The sequence below is a fragment of the Rhipicephalus microplus genome, chromosome 3, assembly GCF_043290135.1.
Source record: "Rhipicephalus microplus isolate Deutch F79 chromosome 3, USDA_Rmic, whole genome shotgun sequence".
Classification (NCBI taxonomy): Eukaryota; Metazoa; Arthropoda; class Arachnida; order Ixodida; family Ixodidae; genus Rhipicephalus; species Rhipicephalus microplus.
In genome coordinates this window covers 149,839,259-149,860,596 of record NC_134702.1, presented here as the reverse complement: position 1 = coordinate 149,860,596, position 21,338 = coordinate 149,839,259, and the positions used below count along the sequence as shown (strand labels likewise).

At 45.4% G+C, this 21,338-nt stretch overlaps 1 protein-coding gene across 2 annotated transcripts in view; it reads left to right on the top strand.

Annotated features, from left to right (window-relative positions):
* Window positions 1–3,552: 3,552 nt before the first annotated feature.
* Window positions 3,553–21,338, top strand: part of LOC142803969 (monocarboxylate transporter 12-like) — a 71,737-nt gene continuing 53,951 nt past the window's right edge. For both annotated transcript variants that reach the window (XM_075890364.1, XM_075890363.1), the window contains exon 1: window positions 3,553–3,683. The gene's annotated coding sequence lies outside the window, so the exon portion shown is untranslated. The remainder of the gene's footprint in view (window positions 3,684–21,338) is intronic.

The following is a 21,338-nucleotide window of genomic DNA, read 5'->3' as shown; positions in this document are numbered from 1 at the left end:
TAGTTGAAAACAGCTACACCTATGCACAAGAGAAGAATCGGTTGTTGAACGTACATGCTGTTGAGATGACTGTTTTCTCGGCATATTGCTTCTCAGTGGCTATGTACCTGTTCCAACGCGTCGGATCACGTGATTCGCACAATGATTTCGTCGCGAACTCTATGAGGCGTGACCGATTTGAAGCCATCTTCACAAAACTACATGTGGCTGACAACAACAGCTTAGTGCAAGAAAGTAAATTCACAAAACTACGACCACTGTTCAAGCTGTTGAATGAGCGTTTCCTGTTGTATGCTCCATCACTTGACTGCTTGAGCATTGATGAAAGCATATGTGAGTATTTCGGAAAGCATAGATGCAAGCAGTTTGTGAAAGTAAATCCTATTCGTTTCGGCTATAAACTGTGGTGCGTTTGCACTCCCCTGGGCTACTTACTATCCGTTGAGCCCTACCAAGGGAAGTACGACGTGAACATTGATGATAAAAACAAGCTCGGCCTAGGAGAATCTGTTGTCACAGAAATGGTCTCCAGAGTGAAAGCAAAGTTTCAAAACTGTTTCCATGTATTTTGAGAACTATTTTTCAAGGCTAAAGCTTGTTAGAATGCTTTCAACAATAGGTGTCAGTGCACAGGCACCGTGCGAGATAACCGTATTGAAAACTGCCCGATCCTAACGCAGAAACAATTGAGAAACAAGGCTCGGGGATTCTATGCTACATAGTTGATGTCGAATTGGAAATTTCGGTATGCTGTTGGAAGGACAATAGCATGGTTACAGTCTTTTAGAATGCTCATGGGCTTCAACCAAAACAAATGGTGAAAAGGTACTCAAGAGAAAACAGATCCAGGGTCACGGTGGAGCAGCCTTTTCGATCTCCAGATACAATGCCAACATGGGAGGGGTTGACCGAAAGGATCAAAATATTCCGAACTACAGCACTTCCATTAGAGGAAAGAAGTGGTACTCATCACTCCTGACGTATCTTCTTGATACTTGTGTCAACAACGCATTCCAGTTATACAGAAGGGGAACAGAGAAAGCGGAGCTTCTCACGTTTCAAAGACAGTAGCAATGTCATATATTAAGAGCTATTGCTCTGAGCCATTGCGCGGAAGAAGCCACCAATCTCCGCTGAAAGCGCCAAGCTGATTTGCCCGCACTGACTACACAGTGATCACTCAAGAGAAGCAGACAAGGTGCACTCATTACCATGAGAAAACCACCACACGTTGTGAAAAATGTGACGTCGGAGTGCACGTGAATTGCTTCAAAATGTACCATTCAATTATTCGCGCATCTGCTTGCTGTCGTACATGTAGGACGGCGCCGAAACCGTTGTTTCAAAAAGTTTTTAGGGGCGAAGCTCCTTATAACGGCACCCGTTCGTCCCTCGTAGCCGTTGTAGTATGTAAAAAGTATAAAATTTGGACCTTCAAGGTAATGCCAGTGAGAGATTTTTTCTGTGCGTTGTTGAACAATAAAAATAGTGCTCAATGTACATGCCAATGGCTGCTAATGGGAAATGAGAGACAGGAGCATTTGGCTTTTGGTTAACGTGCCCACTGCGATCCCCATTAGCAGCCATTGGCATGTACATTGCGCACTCTCTGACAAGAAAGGGTTGCTACGTTATACTCGCTGGGTGTAACCTCCTTAGTCTCAGAAAGGTTTAGCGAGCGTTGAGCCGCAGTGCCATGAATACAATGAACTAGTATGTACCATGAATGAACTCGAGGTGGTTAAAGGTGGGAAGTAGTTACGAAGCGCAAGCCGTAAGAAAGTAAAAGCCGAATTTTCCTGTCTCTCATTTCCCATTAGCAGCCATCGGCATGTACATTGAGAACTATCTGACAGGAAAATGTTGCTACGTTTTACTCGCTGGGCATGAACTCCTTGGTTCTAGAAAAGGTGAGCCATCGTTGGGCCGCAGTGCCATGGTTACAGTGAACTAGTATATACCATGAACTCGAGGTGGTTAAAGGTGGGAAGAAGACCCGAAGCCCAAGCCGTAAGAAAGTGTGCGTATGCCACCTTTCGTTTAGTCCTTGGAATGTCTGCTTAATGGCGGTGCTTCTATATGGAGAATATATGATGAAAAATGCGAGATGGTGGTATTTTGAGTGTTGAATAGATGGAAGAATGGACACACTGACAGATGCATAGATGGAGGCATGAACAGACGCCGGGGCGGATGCATGGACGAACGCAGGGACGGACGTACGAACAGACGCACGAACAGACGCACGCATAGACGGGCGGATGGACGCATGGACGGTCACACATGCGGATGCATGGACGGACGGAAGCAAGAATGAATGGACGGACGAATGCTTCGCCCCACTCTCCATCATTCACTCTGTGAATATGCTGCCAATTTTTTGTGAACAAAATCCTTATTCTATTTTGTAAGGTTGTAGAACGAATTATTTCGGCAAAATAAATTAGTTTTTACAATTTCCCTAAGTTCAGGCATATATGAGTTAAGTACCCACCATGGTATATTTTTTGCTCTTGTGAATCAGCGAAGGTCTGCTATGCCTCCGTAAAGCAACACGAACCTATAAACAGCCTGCTCTTTGTTGAGCTTTTACTGCTGCTGATGACGAAATTGTCTGAGCGTTTTTTTTTTTGCTGGGTGGCCGTTTATACTAGTCTCTCCTTGCGCAATTGAGAGGCTTTGACGCCTGGCGTGGTTTAACGCTTCTGTAACGCACGGGTTACATATATAACGGGAATCCTTCCGCAACGTGACATACATATGTAGTGTTTATTTCGAAGGAGTTAAACGAGCAGATTGCCTTTTAATAGACAGTGTTGTATAAGGTTTGCCTCATAACGTGTAGTTACAACCACGTACAAAAGTACAAACGTATCTGATTTATGCGGAATACATTCTCATTCCTACTCTTAATATATCACACTGTCTTACGCACAAGCTAGCTGTCTCCCCACTGCTTCGAATGTAGCATAGCGCCCTTTAGCGGGAAGTGCTGTAATTTTTTTATTATTTGCATATTTCAAAATGTTTCAGCCAGGCACAAGAGCACCTTTCGCTCAAAGCCAACGACGCCATGGACCATTCTTAGACTAGAATTTCTGCTTGAAGTCGCCGTTGAGGTAGAAGTAGTCGCCATTGAGGGAGAAAAAGTCGCTCTTGAGGTAAAAGTATAATGTGCTTATGCAGTTTTTAAGGTGCAGGTTGCGACTTCCGTTCTGGGGCATGAAATAGAGACAAAAAATCGGTTGTTTAAACAACAGTTGATAAATGATCTTAGGCATGAAATAAAGACAGGAAATCCATTGTTTAAACAACGGTTGAGAAATGATCTTATCTATTTATTCCTTCTAGCTTATTTTGCATTACGACACTTTTCTCCGGCTTCGGTCGTGTTCCGTGATATTCGCATGCACTACAGTTCCGGTCGAAATTTGTGATCCAGAAGAACTCATCAGGCTGTGTGAGATCGTTCGCATTGTTTGTGCAAGTTGTAGTTTTCGAAACGGTGGTAGATAGCGACATCGGCGCACGCACTTGTTGTAGCTGTGCCGTGATCATTCACTCGATGGACGGGCTCATTTGTCACAAGCGGCATCTCCATGCACGGCGCTGCTCAACAAGTATCTGAGATATGGCTTAGTCGCCGTTCTGTTTAAGTTCAGCATAGCAACTCTGCCGAAAGGGTAAGTCTGCTTGCTTGTTTTGATGAAATGCACCCGTGCTGTGCGTTGCCTCGTTAAACGTGTGCCTGCTTCATGGTGAGAACTGCAGATGATAACTGATTGCTGGCAGGATGAAGGTGCCGGTAGACATTTAGGTAAACAATAAACTGTCTTTTGACATGGTTGCCTCTTCGAAAATGCTGGGATACAAGAGGGGCTAAAAGCTGAAATGAAGTGCATTGATTGTTTAGGCCTGGCATATAGAATGCTGCGAAAGCACACACGGGAACCAGCCTTCAGTCACCTTACACGAAAAAGACATTCCATGAAACTAAACAGTTGTCTGTTGCCGGATAGGCCCACGCTTGTTGCTGATTGAAAGGTGGCGCTTTTATACCTGCTCGTGCACAGGTAAGTTTTGTGTTAAGTTTGTTTTCTGCCACAGGGCGCTCTTTAGGTTGGTGGTCGGCGTTTCTGTTGTTCGTTGTTTCCTATAATGTCCGTATATGCACATCTTGTTTCCCACGGCCCTCGTACATGCAGCGTTTGGCTATTCATGACGAAACTCAAAGCAGTATTTACACCAGTATATTGCGTTGAATGATTGAGGTTAGGAATATTTTTGCAACTGCCTTTTAATTAAAAGATAATGATTGATTGATATGTGGGGTGTAACGTCCCAAAGCCACCATATGATTATGAGAGATGCCGTAGTGGAGGGCTCCCGAAATGTCGACCACCTGCGGTTCTTTAACGTGCACCCAAATCTGAGCACACAGGCCCACAACATTTCCGCCTCCATCGAAAATGCAGCCACCGCAGCCGAGATTCGAGCCCGCGACCTACGGCTCAGCAGCCGAGTACCTTAGCCACTAGACCACCGCGGTGGGGCTGATTAAAAGATATGGCAAGAGTATTAGGCAACACATACCTCTATACGTTTTTCTTCATCCCCAAGTTTACAATTCGTGAACTTGCCGTCAAGCAGAATGCTTCCACCACCTGCGGTGCCTTTTGCTTATGAGAAAAAAAAAATGCGTTAAAATGAGTAGGGACAGTGTGGGAGCTTGACTCGATGCATCACTCATAAACAAACGTAGTACATTCTTGGGCTCTTGGGCACTGCTTCTAAGGTTCTCAGGAATTCCGCTACGTTGTAGTTGTCGCCGCTATATAAGCCACGCCATCCGACAATTTGAAGTTGTCTGTGTCAACATCCTCAGTTCCTGCGCAGCACAGGCTCCCCCAAAGTTACTTAATGCGCAATATTTCAGTGACAGGTACATATGTGTACAAACGAGCATGCAGAGCACAATAAATAAAAAAAATTAAGATCTGGCTTTGAATGAATATTAACAACAGAAAGAGAGCGAAACGGGTATCAAGCGCACTGCGCGCATCAGCGCAAGCAGGGCTCGGAGTAGAGACGATTGACTACTGATGATTAGATTCACTGTCCTTAGCATGCAGCAGCGGTCGACTGACACACATGTCGCGTTTCTCGTAGAGAAGACTTATTAACGACCTGCTGTTTGCATGGCACACTTTATGGTTGGCTGTTGGATCATTTGCCTAAAAAATAGGCAGATTGCACGTACAGTGCGATCAACGATATGCGAAGCACGAATGAAGAAGGTTGATATGTCACTTTAAATTCAGCAAAATGATACAAAGCGGAGGTATATTTTGCCGTACTTGAATTCTATGTCAATATTATCAGGTTTGAAATTGTAACTTACCTTCGTCATCTGTTCGTGTCACATGAAACCAAATTTGGTTTAAGTGGAGCTAGCGAAACGGCCGTTAGCGTGCTGATAGCGTAGCATGTTGTTCAGTTTTACATGACACTCATGCATGATTATCATGTTTGGACGTGCCGTTTACATTCGTCGTCCATTCACGACACGTAATACCAATTTTGGTATATGGGTAAATAGTGAAACGGTCGTGAGCACGCTTTCAGCGTAGCAAAAAGTCATCTTTTGCATGACACGCACAATATCATTATCATGCTCGGACGTGTCATTTACAGTCGTCGTGTATTCACGTCATGCAATATCATATTTTGGTATATGTGGAGCTAGCGAAACGGCCGCGAGCGCATCATGAGCAAGGCATGTGGTCATTTTGTCACATGACAGGCATCTGATGATTATCATGTTCTCACCAGTCGCATACTTCGGTCATCAATTCACGTCCCGTAATACCAAAGTTGGTATATGTGAAGCGAGTGAAACGACTGCGAGCGCATGTAGCGTTGACGCGCGCGCACGCTAGGCGCAGCGACGCTACGCTAGCAAAATGTGAGCGCTATATAGTCTGATGCTTGGCGTGACCAGCGTCTGTCGGCGAGGCCCAGCGGCAACCAGCGCGCAATGCGACGTGCTGAATTTCGCACCCATGACGTTACCCAGGCAGCACCGTGCCTACCTAGCTTCGTGGAAGCTGGGCACGCTCAAACGCGCATGCGTCATAGCAACGCAGCGTGGGCGCGCGCCTGCGAGCATATGCCAGGCAGATCGGAGCCGGGTGTCGCATCGCTGGCGTGACTGACGTGACTGACCGGAGTGACTTGACGAAAGAAACGCCGGTGCGCACGTGCGCCAAGTCACGTCGAAATGTAAAGGCACAGAACACCTATCAGTTTAGTTTAGAGAATGAAAACTGTACCTTACATACCGGCAGCGTACGTAGCGGCAGCGTACATAATTGCAATACCACGAGGAGAGATGGCACTGGTAGTACTATGTCATCATCACTAAACAGACGCATTTTTTGCAGCATTAGGCAAGGGGAGGGGGGGGGTGGCTGCTAGTGCGCACCTCTAGCTTCCTCTGGTATTTTTTTTCGTTGCTTATTCGCGCTTCAGTTCTGTAATTATCGCCAGGTGATGTAACTGGCCTCGACTTACATAAGCAAAGTCAATCAATTAAGGTTTGCATCGTTTACTGTGAGTGTCGAAGTGGTACCACCAATGTATACGGCCGGGTCTGAACAAACCAAGTCACTTATACATTTCGAAAGTTTTCAACCCATGTGTAAAAGCTCTTGAAAGCTAACAAGTGTATGCATATAACTGAACATCGAGATTGCTGAGTCAACGTTGCTCTCGTTGTTTTGCGGCGTTCGAGCTTAAAAGCGTGGCTTCAGGACAAGGGTTCCTTTATGCCGTCAGATAGGACACTTTCCCTGTGGTGTTGATCTTGAAGCGAAGTGAATGCATGATGTAGAATCGGGAAGGAAACCTGCACATTGCCGATACGTGGCTAGAGCAGTGCGAGCAGTGTAGTTTTGCTAAATTTGTTAAATTAGCAATTGCGGATGCGAGCAGTTATGACTCTTTCTCACTCTGAAACGCTACATTGAGTACTTCACATTTGTTCAATGTCTCGTCGTGCCGACAGGGTAGGCACTACTTTTCATTTTCAGCCGTGAGCCCATATCATAGGTAATATTGATTTAGGTGATGTGCCTAAAATATATCAAGCTTGATACATTTATTGTTAGAGTTTATTTACACAGTTACTACAGCTAGAATTTCTCGTCCCAGGTAATGACTGGTCTGCTGAGTATGCAGCGAACATGTATGCTAAAGGAGCAGTTATGAGGTTTATGCTTACAGATAGAAAAGGGCCAATTCTAAGAAAATAAGCTTTAGGCATGCATTGTACAAATTTGTTGTTGTGCATCTTAGTTGGTGCTCTTACAGTACACTATCTGCTCAGCTCTGAGCACAATTTCTTTTTTGCATAGACATACCAATTGTACTTGAGCCCAATCTTGCAAGCAAGCACACCTGAAATCAATTGGTGGTACATGATGTGAATCTGTCCAAATACTGGATCAATAAAATTCCGCTTTATTACACACTTGTTAATGGGTTTCATTTTTCAGTATACTTATGCTTGAAGGCTGAAGTTGTTTTCTTCCTGCTACTTTTAGAGAATTGGACTTGAAATACGTACTATCTTGCAGTTTGCCTGTGGATAACTCAAGATCAAGTATGTTTCAACTAGCTGTGCAATTTCCTAGATTTTTTTTTCGTGACAGAAGTGCACAGAATTTTGTTCGTAGTGGTAGACACTATAGCTATGACAACCTAATTTAGAGACGATGATGTGCTCAAAGAAATCGGGGACGTTTCTCTGCTCTATGAAAAGCAAATCAGTACCACATCCAATGAACATAATCTTGCTCGTCACGACAGCACTCACGTGTTTGAGGAAGCCGTGCGGCAAGTGGTCATCACCTGTATGATTTATTATTTTTGGAGCCCATTGAACATACGTGCAAAGTTAGAGCAACTGAGTGCAGCCTTACGATCTTTGGCGCATCTTTTTGTAAACTTGCTTGAGCTAAACACACTTAATTGGGACAAAGCAGTTTTGGGTGTAGTTCATAAACTGTCAAAAGGTGCAACTAAATGTCGGAAAGCCTGTTTATGCCCCTCACTGCGAGGGTGTTCATATTGTCATGCAATTAATAATTTCTTATCATTCACATGCCAACAATTAGGTGATCATGAGTCGTACAGTAGTGGGCAAATTTAGATGAATTATGGCTTCCAAGGGTTAAAAAAATGACATTGTAGCCTCACAGAAGACAAGACTGGTTGTCGAAACATTTGCTCTGACACCTGAGTTCGCAGATTTTTCATATTTTCAAGCATTCACCTTTTAAGAGTCAGTTTAGTTCACCTGCACCAATAAAAACAGATTCACAGCTGTGCCGGAGAAGTTCAGAACTTGTGCAGCGCGAGTTAAGCAGTGCAGCATTACAAGAGAATGATTTTGTTCGCCTAGTTAATTGAAGTGCAAACATCTTGACACAACAGGCCGCATTTGTAGAGGTGAATAAGGCACCTATGTCTAATGCTATGTGTTTTTATTAAGCTGTGCGTGCGGCTGCACCAAATGAGCGCCGTCAGAGTAGGCGGTGCAAGAAAATCATGAGCCAGTTTTATTGCTGTACCTCTCTTGCGATTTTTTAAATGAATGGCACACTTTAGAAGATGTCATTGCCACACCACTGAAACAAATGGCGAGGTGCAGCACTTTGTAAAATAGATCATGTGGTGTAGGCGAATTGAACAAACCCTTAAGCACAGAAGCGTCTTAGCATTTCACCCCCATCAAAATATGGCCACTGTGGCTGGGATCAAACCTGTGTGTTCTAGCTCAGCAGTGCCACGCAATCTAACTAATAGTGTTACAGTTACAACGGCAGTGAAGTGTAGATTCTATGCTGCGGTAGACAGCCAAGGCATGTGGCCAATCTAAAGCACCCCTCCATGATATGCGTGGTAAAACACTCACAAATACAACATTGCATGTGTGAGGTTCGAGATGACTTGTTGTAGTGAACGTTCAGATGTTCCAACGTGCTTGCAGAGCAGACATTTGGGAATAGTCATCCTTTCGTTGCATGGCAGTCTGGAAAAACAAATAACATAACACGATATCAATGCACGAAATCAATGAATACTGAATGCATGAAATTTTCCAAAGTAAACCAATAAACTCAGTTGACTTGTAAACAGCAGTAGTTTATACATATATGTAACAGTATCTTGTAACACGTGTTGGTTGCTGCTCACCTTCAGTCAGCTGGAGCAAAAACTGTTACAAAAAATTGATGACGCAGCACTTGTTTAAGAAAAACTACTTGCTATAAGAACAAGTTGTTTCTAATGTGTAGCTGTACGCAAAGAAGTACTACTTGATCATTTTAAAATTGAAACTTGGCCTCGACGAGAGCGCCCCTGCAAGAAAATGCAATAGCGCGAGTGGTGAGAAAGGTCAGTAAACGCACTCCAGCTGTTTGAGGCAGAAACGCGCCATGGCAAATTTTTTCGCTCCCTACAGGTGATCACTTGAACTTGAGAGTTTCCGGGGCCTGGTATAGGAAACTGAAGCTCAAGTTTGCGGAGCGACAACAACGCCGTGCCTTGGCGTGGCGGCGAGCTCCGGAAGTTTTGAGGAGAAACGCGGGAGAGGTCGCAGCCTGATTGATTGATTTGTGGGGTTTCACGTTCCAAAACCACCATATGATTATGAGAGACGCCGTAGTGGAGGGCTCTGGAAATTTTGACCACCTGGGATTCTTTAACGTGCACTCAAATCTGAGTACACGGTCCTACAACATTTCCGCCTCCATCGGAAATGCAGCCGCCACAGCTGGGATTCGAACACGCGACCTGCGGGTCAGCAGACGAGTACCTTAGCCACTAGACCACCGTGGCGGGGTGAGGTCGCAGCCTGGCAGGCGAGTCGGTGTGTTTCGCCGAAACTGGAGCGCGTGCGACACGCGTGCAACGCGTTCTGATAATCAGTGCGGGAACTTAGGTGCGATGTGGTCAGATGGGTGCGCTAAAATAAGACGCTCGCTGTATGAAGTTACCTTTCTGCGATGGAAGAAGCGGCCCCACGGAAGCGTTGCCGAGGTACAAAGTATCGTTGTGTTGTGGGCTGCTACAGCAACGCAGACAACACCGAGGAACGCTCTCTACGTGTAAAGCTGTATCAGTTTCCCAGCAAGCCAGAGCTGGCGAACACAGATGCGTTTGCGAGAGAGAGAGCAAGCATGAAAAGAGAGCCGAAGAAAAAAAAAACGAGGCGAGCACTTCAACTTGAATTGTTGTGGTTAAACTTCAGCTTGCTACTTCAGCTTGCTGCACCCACCGCACGAAGAAAATGACTCTAAAACTTCTCATACATTTTAATGCTGTGACCGTTTAAGTTTATTTTTTTTATTTTTTTAGCACGCCGCAAACGTTTGCACATGACAGTACACGGCTACTACTGCCAAATATCACATCAAGACAACACTTTTATGGTTTCCATAGACGTTAACACAATGCATCGATAGAGTATGCGGCTAATGTCGGCAGAATGAGACTTACCTCGACGCATACGACATACACAGTATTATCACGGAGAACCCGAGAAATACATTTCACGGTGACTCGGGTGTCCTCGTCTTCTGTCGTCTGCTCAAAATAATAAACTTGACTAACGAGCTTTACTTCTTTTGTTAGATTCGCTTCTCGGAAGTGCTTGTCCAGCTGAGAGATCTTTATGAAGCCGCACTGCAGGCGGTACATTGGGAGGTGACTCAAACGAAGCGCGCGCGCTCTGCACGAACACGTAAATGAGCGGCAGGCATTGGACAAGTCGGAAAACGGACGCTATACATGCCCGGTTTCTACTTTTCTACCAAAGATGGCGCTGCCTGAGAAGAGCCGCAGCGCCACCATGCGTTGCTTTGGCTTCCTATTGGCGCTTTGAGAGTGGCATGTAGACATGTTGTTACATGACAAGCATGTCATGATTATCTTGTTTGAATGTGTAATTTACATATGTCATCCGTTTGCGTTACGTAATACTGAATTTGGTATATGTTTGAACCAGTGACATACTTTCGTCATACATTCACGTACCGTAACACCGAATTTGGTACATGTGAAGCTAGCAAAACTACTGCAAGCTTACCATGAGCGTGGCATGTAGTCATGAATCATGACTTACATGACATGCATGTCATGATTTCTATCGTTAGAGTTTGTCACTGGTCTTCGCCGTGCAATCATGTCAAATCATGCCTATTTCGCAACATGTTATGTGAACGAAATCACCGCAAGAGCAGCAAGATGATGAAATGTAAATCAAGATATTCATGACATACATATCACGATAGCCATGTTATGACTAAGCAATTAAGCTCGTCTTACAATCATGTTATGCCAGACCGGATTTGTTATTGATACCAGTAAGGAAACGGCCAGGAGAGCTAAAAGTCGTAGACAGCCAGATAGATAGATAGATAGATAGATAGATAGATAGATAGATAGATAGATAGATAGATAGATAGATAGATAGATAGATAGATAGATAGATAGACAGATAGATAGATAGATAGATAGATAGATAGATAAATAGATAGATAGATATATAGGTAGATAGATAGATAGACAGATAGATAGATAGATAGATAGATAGATAGATAGATAGATAGATAGGTAGATAGATAGACGTATATGCTCAATGTCACCGAATTTCCCTAAGGAATGTGTCGCATTTAATAGCATGATCGGAATAGCCCACGTGCCACACATTTTCCCGTCTCACTTCATTTGTGCGAACACAGTTGCGAAACTGTCGTCTAAAGAAGTTTCTGTCGTAGCACTTTCTGCGACCTTTGTGCGTGCGTAAAGAATGTGGTTATTCTGCTTCTTCGGCTAAACCATGTCCTTGTACAACAGTGGTTCTATGCTGATCAGAAAGCAGTCCATGCTGCTGGAAAAGCGAGCCGTCGCCTCTTTAAGCTGTCTGAAAGAACAGTTCTCCGCAGCTGGTCTGTGTGTTTTCATAGTGATCGTAAAATAACCAGTCTATTAAAATCGAAGAACGCGGATTTCTAACAGAAATTTGCAATGTATTTATCGAATAGCTGCTCAATCTTAATGGGCGTGTAAGAGTACGTGGCGTATTTCACTGCAGCAACGTAGCATTATTACACGCTACGGGCACTTGCACGCCCATTTATAACGAACTGATATTGACGAAATAGTGTGAAGAACGAACTAGTATCGAGCTGGCATAGAACGCGCCATTGTAATGTGGGCCCTATTTAGCGGCAGATATGATTGCATATTTAGGTGTCATATTGTACACTGAATAACGTGGATATATTCTAGCACAGTGCTTCATTGGGCTGGTTGGGGCTGCGTGGTAGACGAAAAAAGTGCTTTATAGCGCAAACGATAGGAGGGGATTGAAGAGACGGGAAGAGAGCGCTTAACTAACAATCGGGTTTTAGTACAGCGCTCTGTTCCCGTCTCTTCTATCTCCTCCTATCGTTTTCACCGTCGAGCACTTTCTTGGGATATATTCAGTTTATACAGCACCCTAATATTTACCAACGTGGAGCACATAACGGCGAAGTGTCTTCTTAGGTGTTAGATGACACACCGAAAAAAAGCGAAAAAAAAACACACACTTTGATATGACCAGCGTTACTTTGTAAACTATTTTGCACTGGGTTCGACATCAAACCAAACTCCTTAACACGAGATATTTTGCAATCTGCTATCCAGAACCGCGGTGGACTACTTGAAGTACTTTACAAGTAGCTTGCTTATTATTCAACTATTTACAATGCACGGTGCTGAGTAGAGAAGATATCGGCAACCCAGCAACAACCAAAGCGTGACGTCGTTTTGCTCCTGTTCATGCAGCTTTATATCCTGGCGTAGTGGTTCTGTACTGTCACACACTTCGGGCGAGGCCCCACCGATCTAGCATCGACGTGCGGCCGACTCGCAGGCTTCCACTTTACGCTTCGGCCTGCGATGCCTGGAAGGCCCCGAAGTGGCACGTTTCAAATTTATTTGCAGGTTGGCCGACTCGTGTGGGTTCGCACGTGTGGTGATGTATGGGCCTGACTAACGTACTCATTGAGCAGACACGGAGATTGGATTAAACGCAGGCAAACATTTAATCAAAATAGGGCAATGTCAAGGATATTACGCAAATAACATAAAAAAACTAATACGCAATAAAAAACAACAAGAAAGCTAACTAAGCTCTAAAAGAACTCTACAACAGGTACAGATAAAACACAAACACATTGAATGTTAATAAAATTAGAATATGGTGAAACTGAAGGAGATAGAGAGGAAATATACAAGAAAACGATCATGGTCGCACCCCCGCAGGGGCGCCTGTTAAAGCAGGCGTTTGGTGTGTAGCGACACCACGGACCCGAGCTAACGAGGGAGTTTCGGCTCCCTCCCACGCCTAGCCGTGCGTGGCTTTGCCGTGTCCGGGGAAAAGGGGATCCTGGGGGTTGAGCCAATGCTGGGTGATTGGACCTTTAAGGCCCCCCGGCAGAGGCAACACACCCCTTTGGCCCCGGCTTCACGTAGACCGCACCCCTGGGCTGACCCACCCAGGGGAAATCGGCAGTCGCCTTTTCCTATCTCTCTCTCCCTACATCTTCGTCTTTCTTACTTTTTTAGCTTTCCTGTCTACTTCTCTCTTCTGCTTACTTCCAATTTTCTCGGCGGCAAGGGTTAACCCGGTGCAAATAGCCTACCTTGGCCTATGCGCATTGGGTTATAGCAGGGTTGTACGGCTGACGTCTGCAAGCTTTTAGCATCCGCAAACTTGCAGCGTCCCCTCGTTGGGCTCCGTGGTGGGTGGCCGCCAACGCTGCCGAACAACATACAATTAGCATGCAGAAAGCATTTCCTTTACTTAGTGATCGTGCCCCCTCAAAGCGGGTACGCACCGAAGACACCAATTTTTTCAACCAGCCAAGACAATTGTTTCCTTGTTTCCACGTAATACACTGTGAAAAAAACTAACAAGCAAGCCAGAACTGTATCGCCCTTCATAGTGGCTAGATGCTTAACCGAAACTCTCGGTGCTGGGTACAAGGTTACCAAAATGGCCAGCGGAGATCTACTTCTTGAGATACGTGACAAAGACCAATTCGATAAATTGAACACCCTCACAACGTTTGGAGAAACACCCGTCAGTATTACGCCACACAGGTCTATGAACTCATCTCGCGGGGTCGTATCGGACGCAGATTTGCTTGACCTGACCGAAGCTGAACTTTTGGAAGGATGGAAGAGCCAGAACGTGACAAACGTACAGCGTATTAAAATAAGAAGAGATCAAAAAGAAATACCAACCAAACACTTAGTACTGACCTTTGCTTCGAGCGATTTGCCGGAAACCATTCAGACTGGGTACACAAAGACATCCGTGAGACCATATATTCCCAACCCCCGCCGTTGCTTCCAATGCCAGAGGTATGGCCATGGCTCTAAAACTTGTCGCGGTCGCCAGACTTGTGCACAATGTGGAGTCCTAGGCCACGTGTCTGAGAACTGCAAACAACCGCCACACTGTATAAACTGCGAAGGAAACCATGCCGCATATTCACGCTCCTGCACATACTGGAAAAAAGAAAAAGAAATAATTACGTTGAAGGTGAAGGAGAACATTACATTTAAAGAAGCACGGCGAAGAGTCGCTTCATTCTATGGAGCTACATACGCTGATGCGGCGCGCCAGGGGGCACCGCCGCACCAGCCCTCGCCACTCCCACGGCCCGCGCATACCGAGCCGGTGGTTGTGGCACCTGCCCCCAAGGCGGCTGTAGCCCAGGCTACACCGCCTACTCCCAAACAGAGACCGGAGACTCCAGAGTCCTCCGGTCTCAAGGCCTCACCTCACCAGGCGAGGCCCGAAATTCGAATTAACAGCCCGCACGGGCGGGCATCAAGTGCCTCCGAGGAGGCAATAGACACGTCGGCACCCTTGGTGCCGAAAGAGCGGCGTGGCTCCTTGGAGCGCGCCAAGAAAACAAAAAAGCCGATAACAGGGCCTGGTGACGGCCCTGTTAAGTGAACTCAAACTCCCTGCCTAAACAGCCACTCGCTTTTCGTACACACAGCACTATTTTACATTCACCATGAACACTCAAATTATACAATGGAACGTCAGGGGCCTTCTCAGAAACCTTGACGACATCCAGGAACTCTTACACGAACACTCACCAAATGTGCTGTGTGTACAAGAAACACACCTTAATTCAAAACACACAAATTTTCTTCGTAAATACGTTATTTTCCGAAAGGACCGTGTTGATGCTATGACATCATCCGGAGGTGTTGCCATCATTGTGAATCAAGGAGTTGCATGCACACACTTACAACTCCAAACATCCCTTGAGGCAGTGGCTGTTCGAGCAGTTCTTTTTGATAAACTGATCACAATCTGCACTATCTACATTCCTCCTAGCTATCAGCTGCAAAAACGTGATTTACACTCTTTAATTGATGAACTTCCGGAGCCCTATATTCTCCTTGGAGACTTTAATGCGCATAGCAGGCTATGGGGTGACTCTCGGTATGACGCGCGAGGTCGACTGATTGAACAGTTTCTTCTCTCCTCGAGCGCGTGTCTCCTAAATCGAAAAGAATCAACCTATTATAATCTCGCCAATAACACCTACTCCTCCATAGACCTAAGCATAGTATCCCCATCTCTTGTGCCTCTACTCCAGTGGAAAGTCGTCAGTAATCTGTACGGAAGTGACCACTTCCCCATAGTTTTGAGCACAAATACAGTAACTGAGTGTCCATCACGTGTTCCCAAGTGGCTCATAAACAGAGCCGACTGGGAACACTTTTATACCATCGCTCGTTTAGGTTGGAATGACATAAGTACTTTGAATATTGATGTTGCTGTCAACTACTTCACTGCATTTTTGATTGACGCTGCAACAAAATGCATCCCACAAACAAATGGACACCCTGGAAAACGGCGTGTGCAATGGTGGAACTCTGAATGCCAAAACGCGCGCAAACAGCAAAACAGAGCTTGGAGGCTGCTTCGGAACTCACCGACAGCCGAAAATCTTGACACCTTCAAGAAAATAAAGTCTCAAGGCAGGAGAACGCGTCGGCAGGCCAGAAGAGAAAGCTGGCAGAAGTTTTTGTCAGGGATCAATTCATACACACAGGAAGCTAAAGTGTGGAACATGGTCGGTAGGATAGCAGGAAAACAAGTACACACACTTCCACTCGTAAACACTCAGGGTGACACCTTGGAAGATCAGGCAAACTTCCTCGGTGCACACTTCGAACAGGTGTCCAGCTCATCCACTATACTGACACTTTCCAAAAATACAGAACAAGAATAGAAAAGCAGAAACTCGAACACAAATGCACTGGATACGAGGCATATAATCAAGCGTTCAGTCTAGCTGAGCTGCGAATGTCTCTAAACTCCTGCAGTACTTCTGCCCCAGGTTCTGACCGTGTCGTTTATGAAATGTTAAAAAACCTACCGATCGAAACACGAAAAACCCTACTTTGTTTGTACAATGCTATCTGGTCTTCTGGCACTATCCCTAACTCCTGGAAAGAGGCTATTATAATTCCCATTTTGAAAGAGGGCAAGGACCCTTCTTTACCTTCGAGTTATAGGCCTATTGCACTCAAAAGCTGCTTGTGCAAAATCTTCGAAAAAATGATAAACTGCAGACTTGTACATTTCCTTGAAACAAACAATTTGCTCGACCCATTTCAGTGCGGGTTTCGAGAGAGTAGATCCACGACAGACCACCTTGTTCGTATCGAGGCACAGATCAGAGACGCTTTCGTTCATAAACAATATTTTCTCTCTGTATTCCTCGATATCGAAAAGGCTTATGATACAACATGGCGTTTCGGAATTCTAAGAGACCTGTCCCACCTTGGCGTACGCGGAAGAATGTTTCACATAATCGAAAGTTACCTGTCAAACCGGACATTCCGTGTCCGAGTAGGCACGGTTCTTTCCCAAACTTTCGTTCAGGAAACAGGCGTGCCACAAGGTGGTGTACTTAGCTGCACACTTTTTCTCATCAAGATGAATTCCCTGCACTTGTCCATCCCTCGCAATATGTTTTATTGTACTTATGTCGACGACGTCCAGCTTGGCTTTAGATCTTGCAATCTGGTAATGTATGAGCGACAGGTTCAGTTAGGTTTAAACAAGGTCTCCAAATGGGCAAAGGAAAACGGATTCCGACTGAACCCACAAAAGAGCACGTGTGTCTTGTTCTCCCGAAAGAGAGGCATGCACACAGAACCCGACATTGAATTGAACGGTCAACGTCTGTCTGTCAATGCGGAGCATAAATTCTTAGGATTAATCTTGGACAACAAGTTGACCTTCGTACCGCACATCAAGTATCTAAAAACAAAATGTTTAAAAGCCATGAATGTTTTAAAAGTGTTGTCACGTACTACGTGGGGTAGTGACAGACAATGTCTCATGAATCTGTATCGAAGCCTCATTCGCACTCGCTTAGATTATGGGGCCATTGTTTATCAGTCTGCAACACAAAGTGCTTTGAAGATGCTGGACCCCGTGCACCATTTGGGCATCCGCCTTTCTACGGGTGCTTTTCGCACCAGCCCCGTAGAAAGCCTTTATGTTGAGTCAAATGAGTGGTCGCTTCATCTGCAGAGAACTTACATGTCCATTGTTTATTTCCTTAAGGTGAAAGCAGACAAGAAGCACCCCTCATACTCTACAATTAATGATTTGTTGAGCTCAACTCTGTTTCAAAACAGGCCTTCGATGAGGCAGCCCTTCTCAATTCGCCTGAAGTGTCTAGCTGAAGAAACTGAAGTGTCACTTGAACACAGTTTAATGGCTCCTGTAGCATACCCGCCACCGTGGCAGTGGCAGACTATAGACTGCGATGTGTCTTTCCTAGAGGTTACAAAACATGCACCTATTGCCCATATCCGAACATACTTTCTGGAACTTCAACACAAATACACATGTCCTGAGTTCTTCACAGATGCCTCCAAGACTAACTCCTCTGTATCCTACGCTGCTGTCGGCCCATCCTTTTCGGATGCTGGCCCTCTACATCCACGCACAAGTATCTTCACAGCGGAAGCTCACGCGATACTGGTGGCAGCTAAACACATCAAACAATTACAAATACAAAAAGCAGTAATTTATACAGACTCCCTCAGTGTGGTAACGGCTCTGCACAGTCTTAAAAAACAAAAAACCCAGTCCTTGTCTCACTTTACTCCATTTTGTGCACACTCTACACGCACAAACAACATGTTGTAGTGTGCTGGGTGCCAGGGCACCGTGAGATCCAAGGCAACGTGAGGGCGGATCAGCTCGCTGCATCCGTCCATGAGAGCACCGCTATTACATCCATATCAATCCCGGCCCTTGATCTTAAGCCGTCTCTCAAACTAAACCTCAGGGACTACTGGCAGAGAAAGTGGGATACACAGACACAAAACAAACTACACGTTATCAAGCCACACCTTGGCCATTGGCCACCAGTATCAAAATCACGTCTAACAGAGGTAATACTAACAAGACTCAGGATAGGGCACACATACACGACACACACACATCTTTTATCCGGTGGTGAACCACCATTGTGTGATAAATGTGGTGAGGTTTTAACAGTTCTTCACGTTTTAATCCAATGTAAACATTTAGATACTCTAAGAAGACAACACTTCCCACTATCCTACCGACAACATATACCTTTACACCATGCAATGTTCGTCGGTAGGGAACCGCTTTTTAGTCACAAATCATTATTAGCGTTTTTAAAGGAAATTCATAATTTTCATGTCATATACCCGGGCATACCGTAGCACGACCTCTCTAGAGAGGTTTTTGCTGCGGTGGCTACACAGGAAAGCACTTGCCTCACGGCCCTTGCACGCAAGGGTACTAACGTGTGAGGTACTTGTGCTAATGCCATACATGTCCACCATCGTTTTTCATTATCACCAACTTTTGTCACCTATTCACACCATGCACACCTTTCACGGCATAGTCATGATTTTATTACTTGTATGTTTTTACCCGCTTTACTGCGAGGAATTTTATGGCCCTTATACAGCCGCTAATCACAACCATTGTCCACATTCCTGTCTCATGAACTGGCGCTCTTTGGCCATCAAATGGCCCTTGCGCCAAAAACACCATATATCATCATCATCATCATGGTCGCACTTCTGAATTTATAAGGGCGACGCAGCGCACACAACTACAATTATTTGATAGCTGGTTAAAATAAAACAACAGTTTAAAAAATCACAATTAAATGTTCCATATGGACCAGGCCACCTCTTGGTAAACGTAGAGGAGTTGGCGGGGTGTCGGTGAAGATCTCGCCAGCTTAGTAGATGGCGAGGGTGCTCGGTATTGCAGCCGTCTCGATACGTTGCGCGGGTCACTCCATGCTCGCCGCCTACACGAGACTCGCTACACTGACGACCGCACTTCTTGCTGGCTGCACGTCAACTGCCGATTACGATGTAGTTTAAACTCATTCGGGACGTCCCGTCCCCTGTCGAGGTCATTTCTTTTTACTCGAGCACATGTTTCTCCTTTTGGTACAGGCGTAGGGAAGACGTGGGAGCGCCGCCGATGCGTCGCTAGTCACCGGATGTCATCTTCCCAACACAAAGGCGCCCCGCCCCTCCTTAGACAATGGGGCGCGCGGGTGAAACGAAAATCGCAGTTGTTTGTGACATGTGCTAATATGTTAAATACATGTATACGGAACAGAACAGATAGCGCCTATGAGAAGCGGGAGTTCTGTCTCTCCTGATGAGATGTACATGGCAGTAGTGGTGCTCTCTGCATCGGGTTTGAACACTAGAAGATTTAGAGTTAAGATTCCGCCGTCGTAATAATACTGGCCTTGTGCGCCACACTGAAACCTTCGTGCATACTTCTGTCAAAATTTTCCGTGTGGAAACAACTAATAAAGGTGTGCGGTGCATTGCACAGTGCCGGTGCAACTCCAGGCTTCATCTTAGCATGGTCGCGTCAAAACCACCAATGATGCGTCAGAAAGATTCAGGCGAAATTGTCAGCAACCGTTTGCACACGCAATGCGCACCTGTGATGTAACCTTCGATAAAATTATTTTTGCCTCGCATTAGCGTGTCATAGAACTTTCTCATGGCTTAGTACACAGGTCCCGTCGTGATTATATGAAGTTAAAAAACACCATCGAACAGCAACATCAAACGGGTACTAGAGAGCGAAAAACGCCATTGGTGATTCTCCGGTATAAACATACATTTTGGGCCTTCATCTTGGGGCCCACGTGAAATAATAACGACAAAGAGCGTTTATAGCAATTAAAAAAACGCGAGGATTCGTTTTAGCTAGCCCAAACTGTTCGTAGTTCAAATAATTATGACTACGCGTGACGTGACGCACGAGTTCATCCTGCGTACGTCGGCACACACGGGCGCCGCGAAGACGTGCGGTTTGAGGGATGACTGGAGCGTCATGTAGGCAGTAAACACAATTGCGAGGTAGGGCCGTATTGGCTTTGTTACCTGCAAGACAGGTTTTCCCTGAAGAACCTAATGAGCCTAAGTGATTGCTAGCATGACAGCTTCGCTTTCCTGACGTAGAAAGAGCGAAGTTGAAGAGCCATAGTAGGGACCAATATACAATTGCCAGCACCCTAAAAAAACAAAAAAACGAAGTAGAAAGAACCAGGTGGGGCAAACAAGCGCGAATTAAGAACTGTTGGCAATATAATAATGTATGCGCATGAGAAAAGACTTGAAACATTCACACATTGACAAAAAACAATCGTAAGGATCCGAGGGAAGACGAAGAAGATCAAGAAGTTTTACATATAACCTCCTTTATCGCCGGAAGTTTCAGCGATCGTTTCAGCAGTCAGAAGCTCGACTGTGAAGAAGATGCCGAGCCTCAGGATCAGGTGGAAGTATCCTTATTGCTCCTTGAGACTTCGTTATTTTCGGTAACTGTATCGGTCTTTCTCAGCTGAAGCGAGTCATTTGATCTTGATGTCATGTTCATCTCCCGGTCAAGGGCGCTCCCCTCGGTTAGCTTCCACTCCCGCCAAGGATTGGCCGATTGACTATTTGTTACGCAGTGGGGCGAGCAGTGTCCCTGTGGCTCTGGTACCTACCAATGGGGGCACTATTCCGATGAAGAACCTAAAGGCTATTCATGTAGAGCTTCGAAAAGCCACTTCGCATTTCCAGGAGATCACGGAGGTCCACCAGTTTGGTCGCGGTGGTATCCTGTGCTATTCGGCAGATCAGGATTGCATTCATGAGCTCCTGCA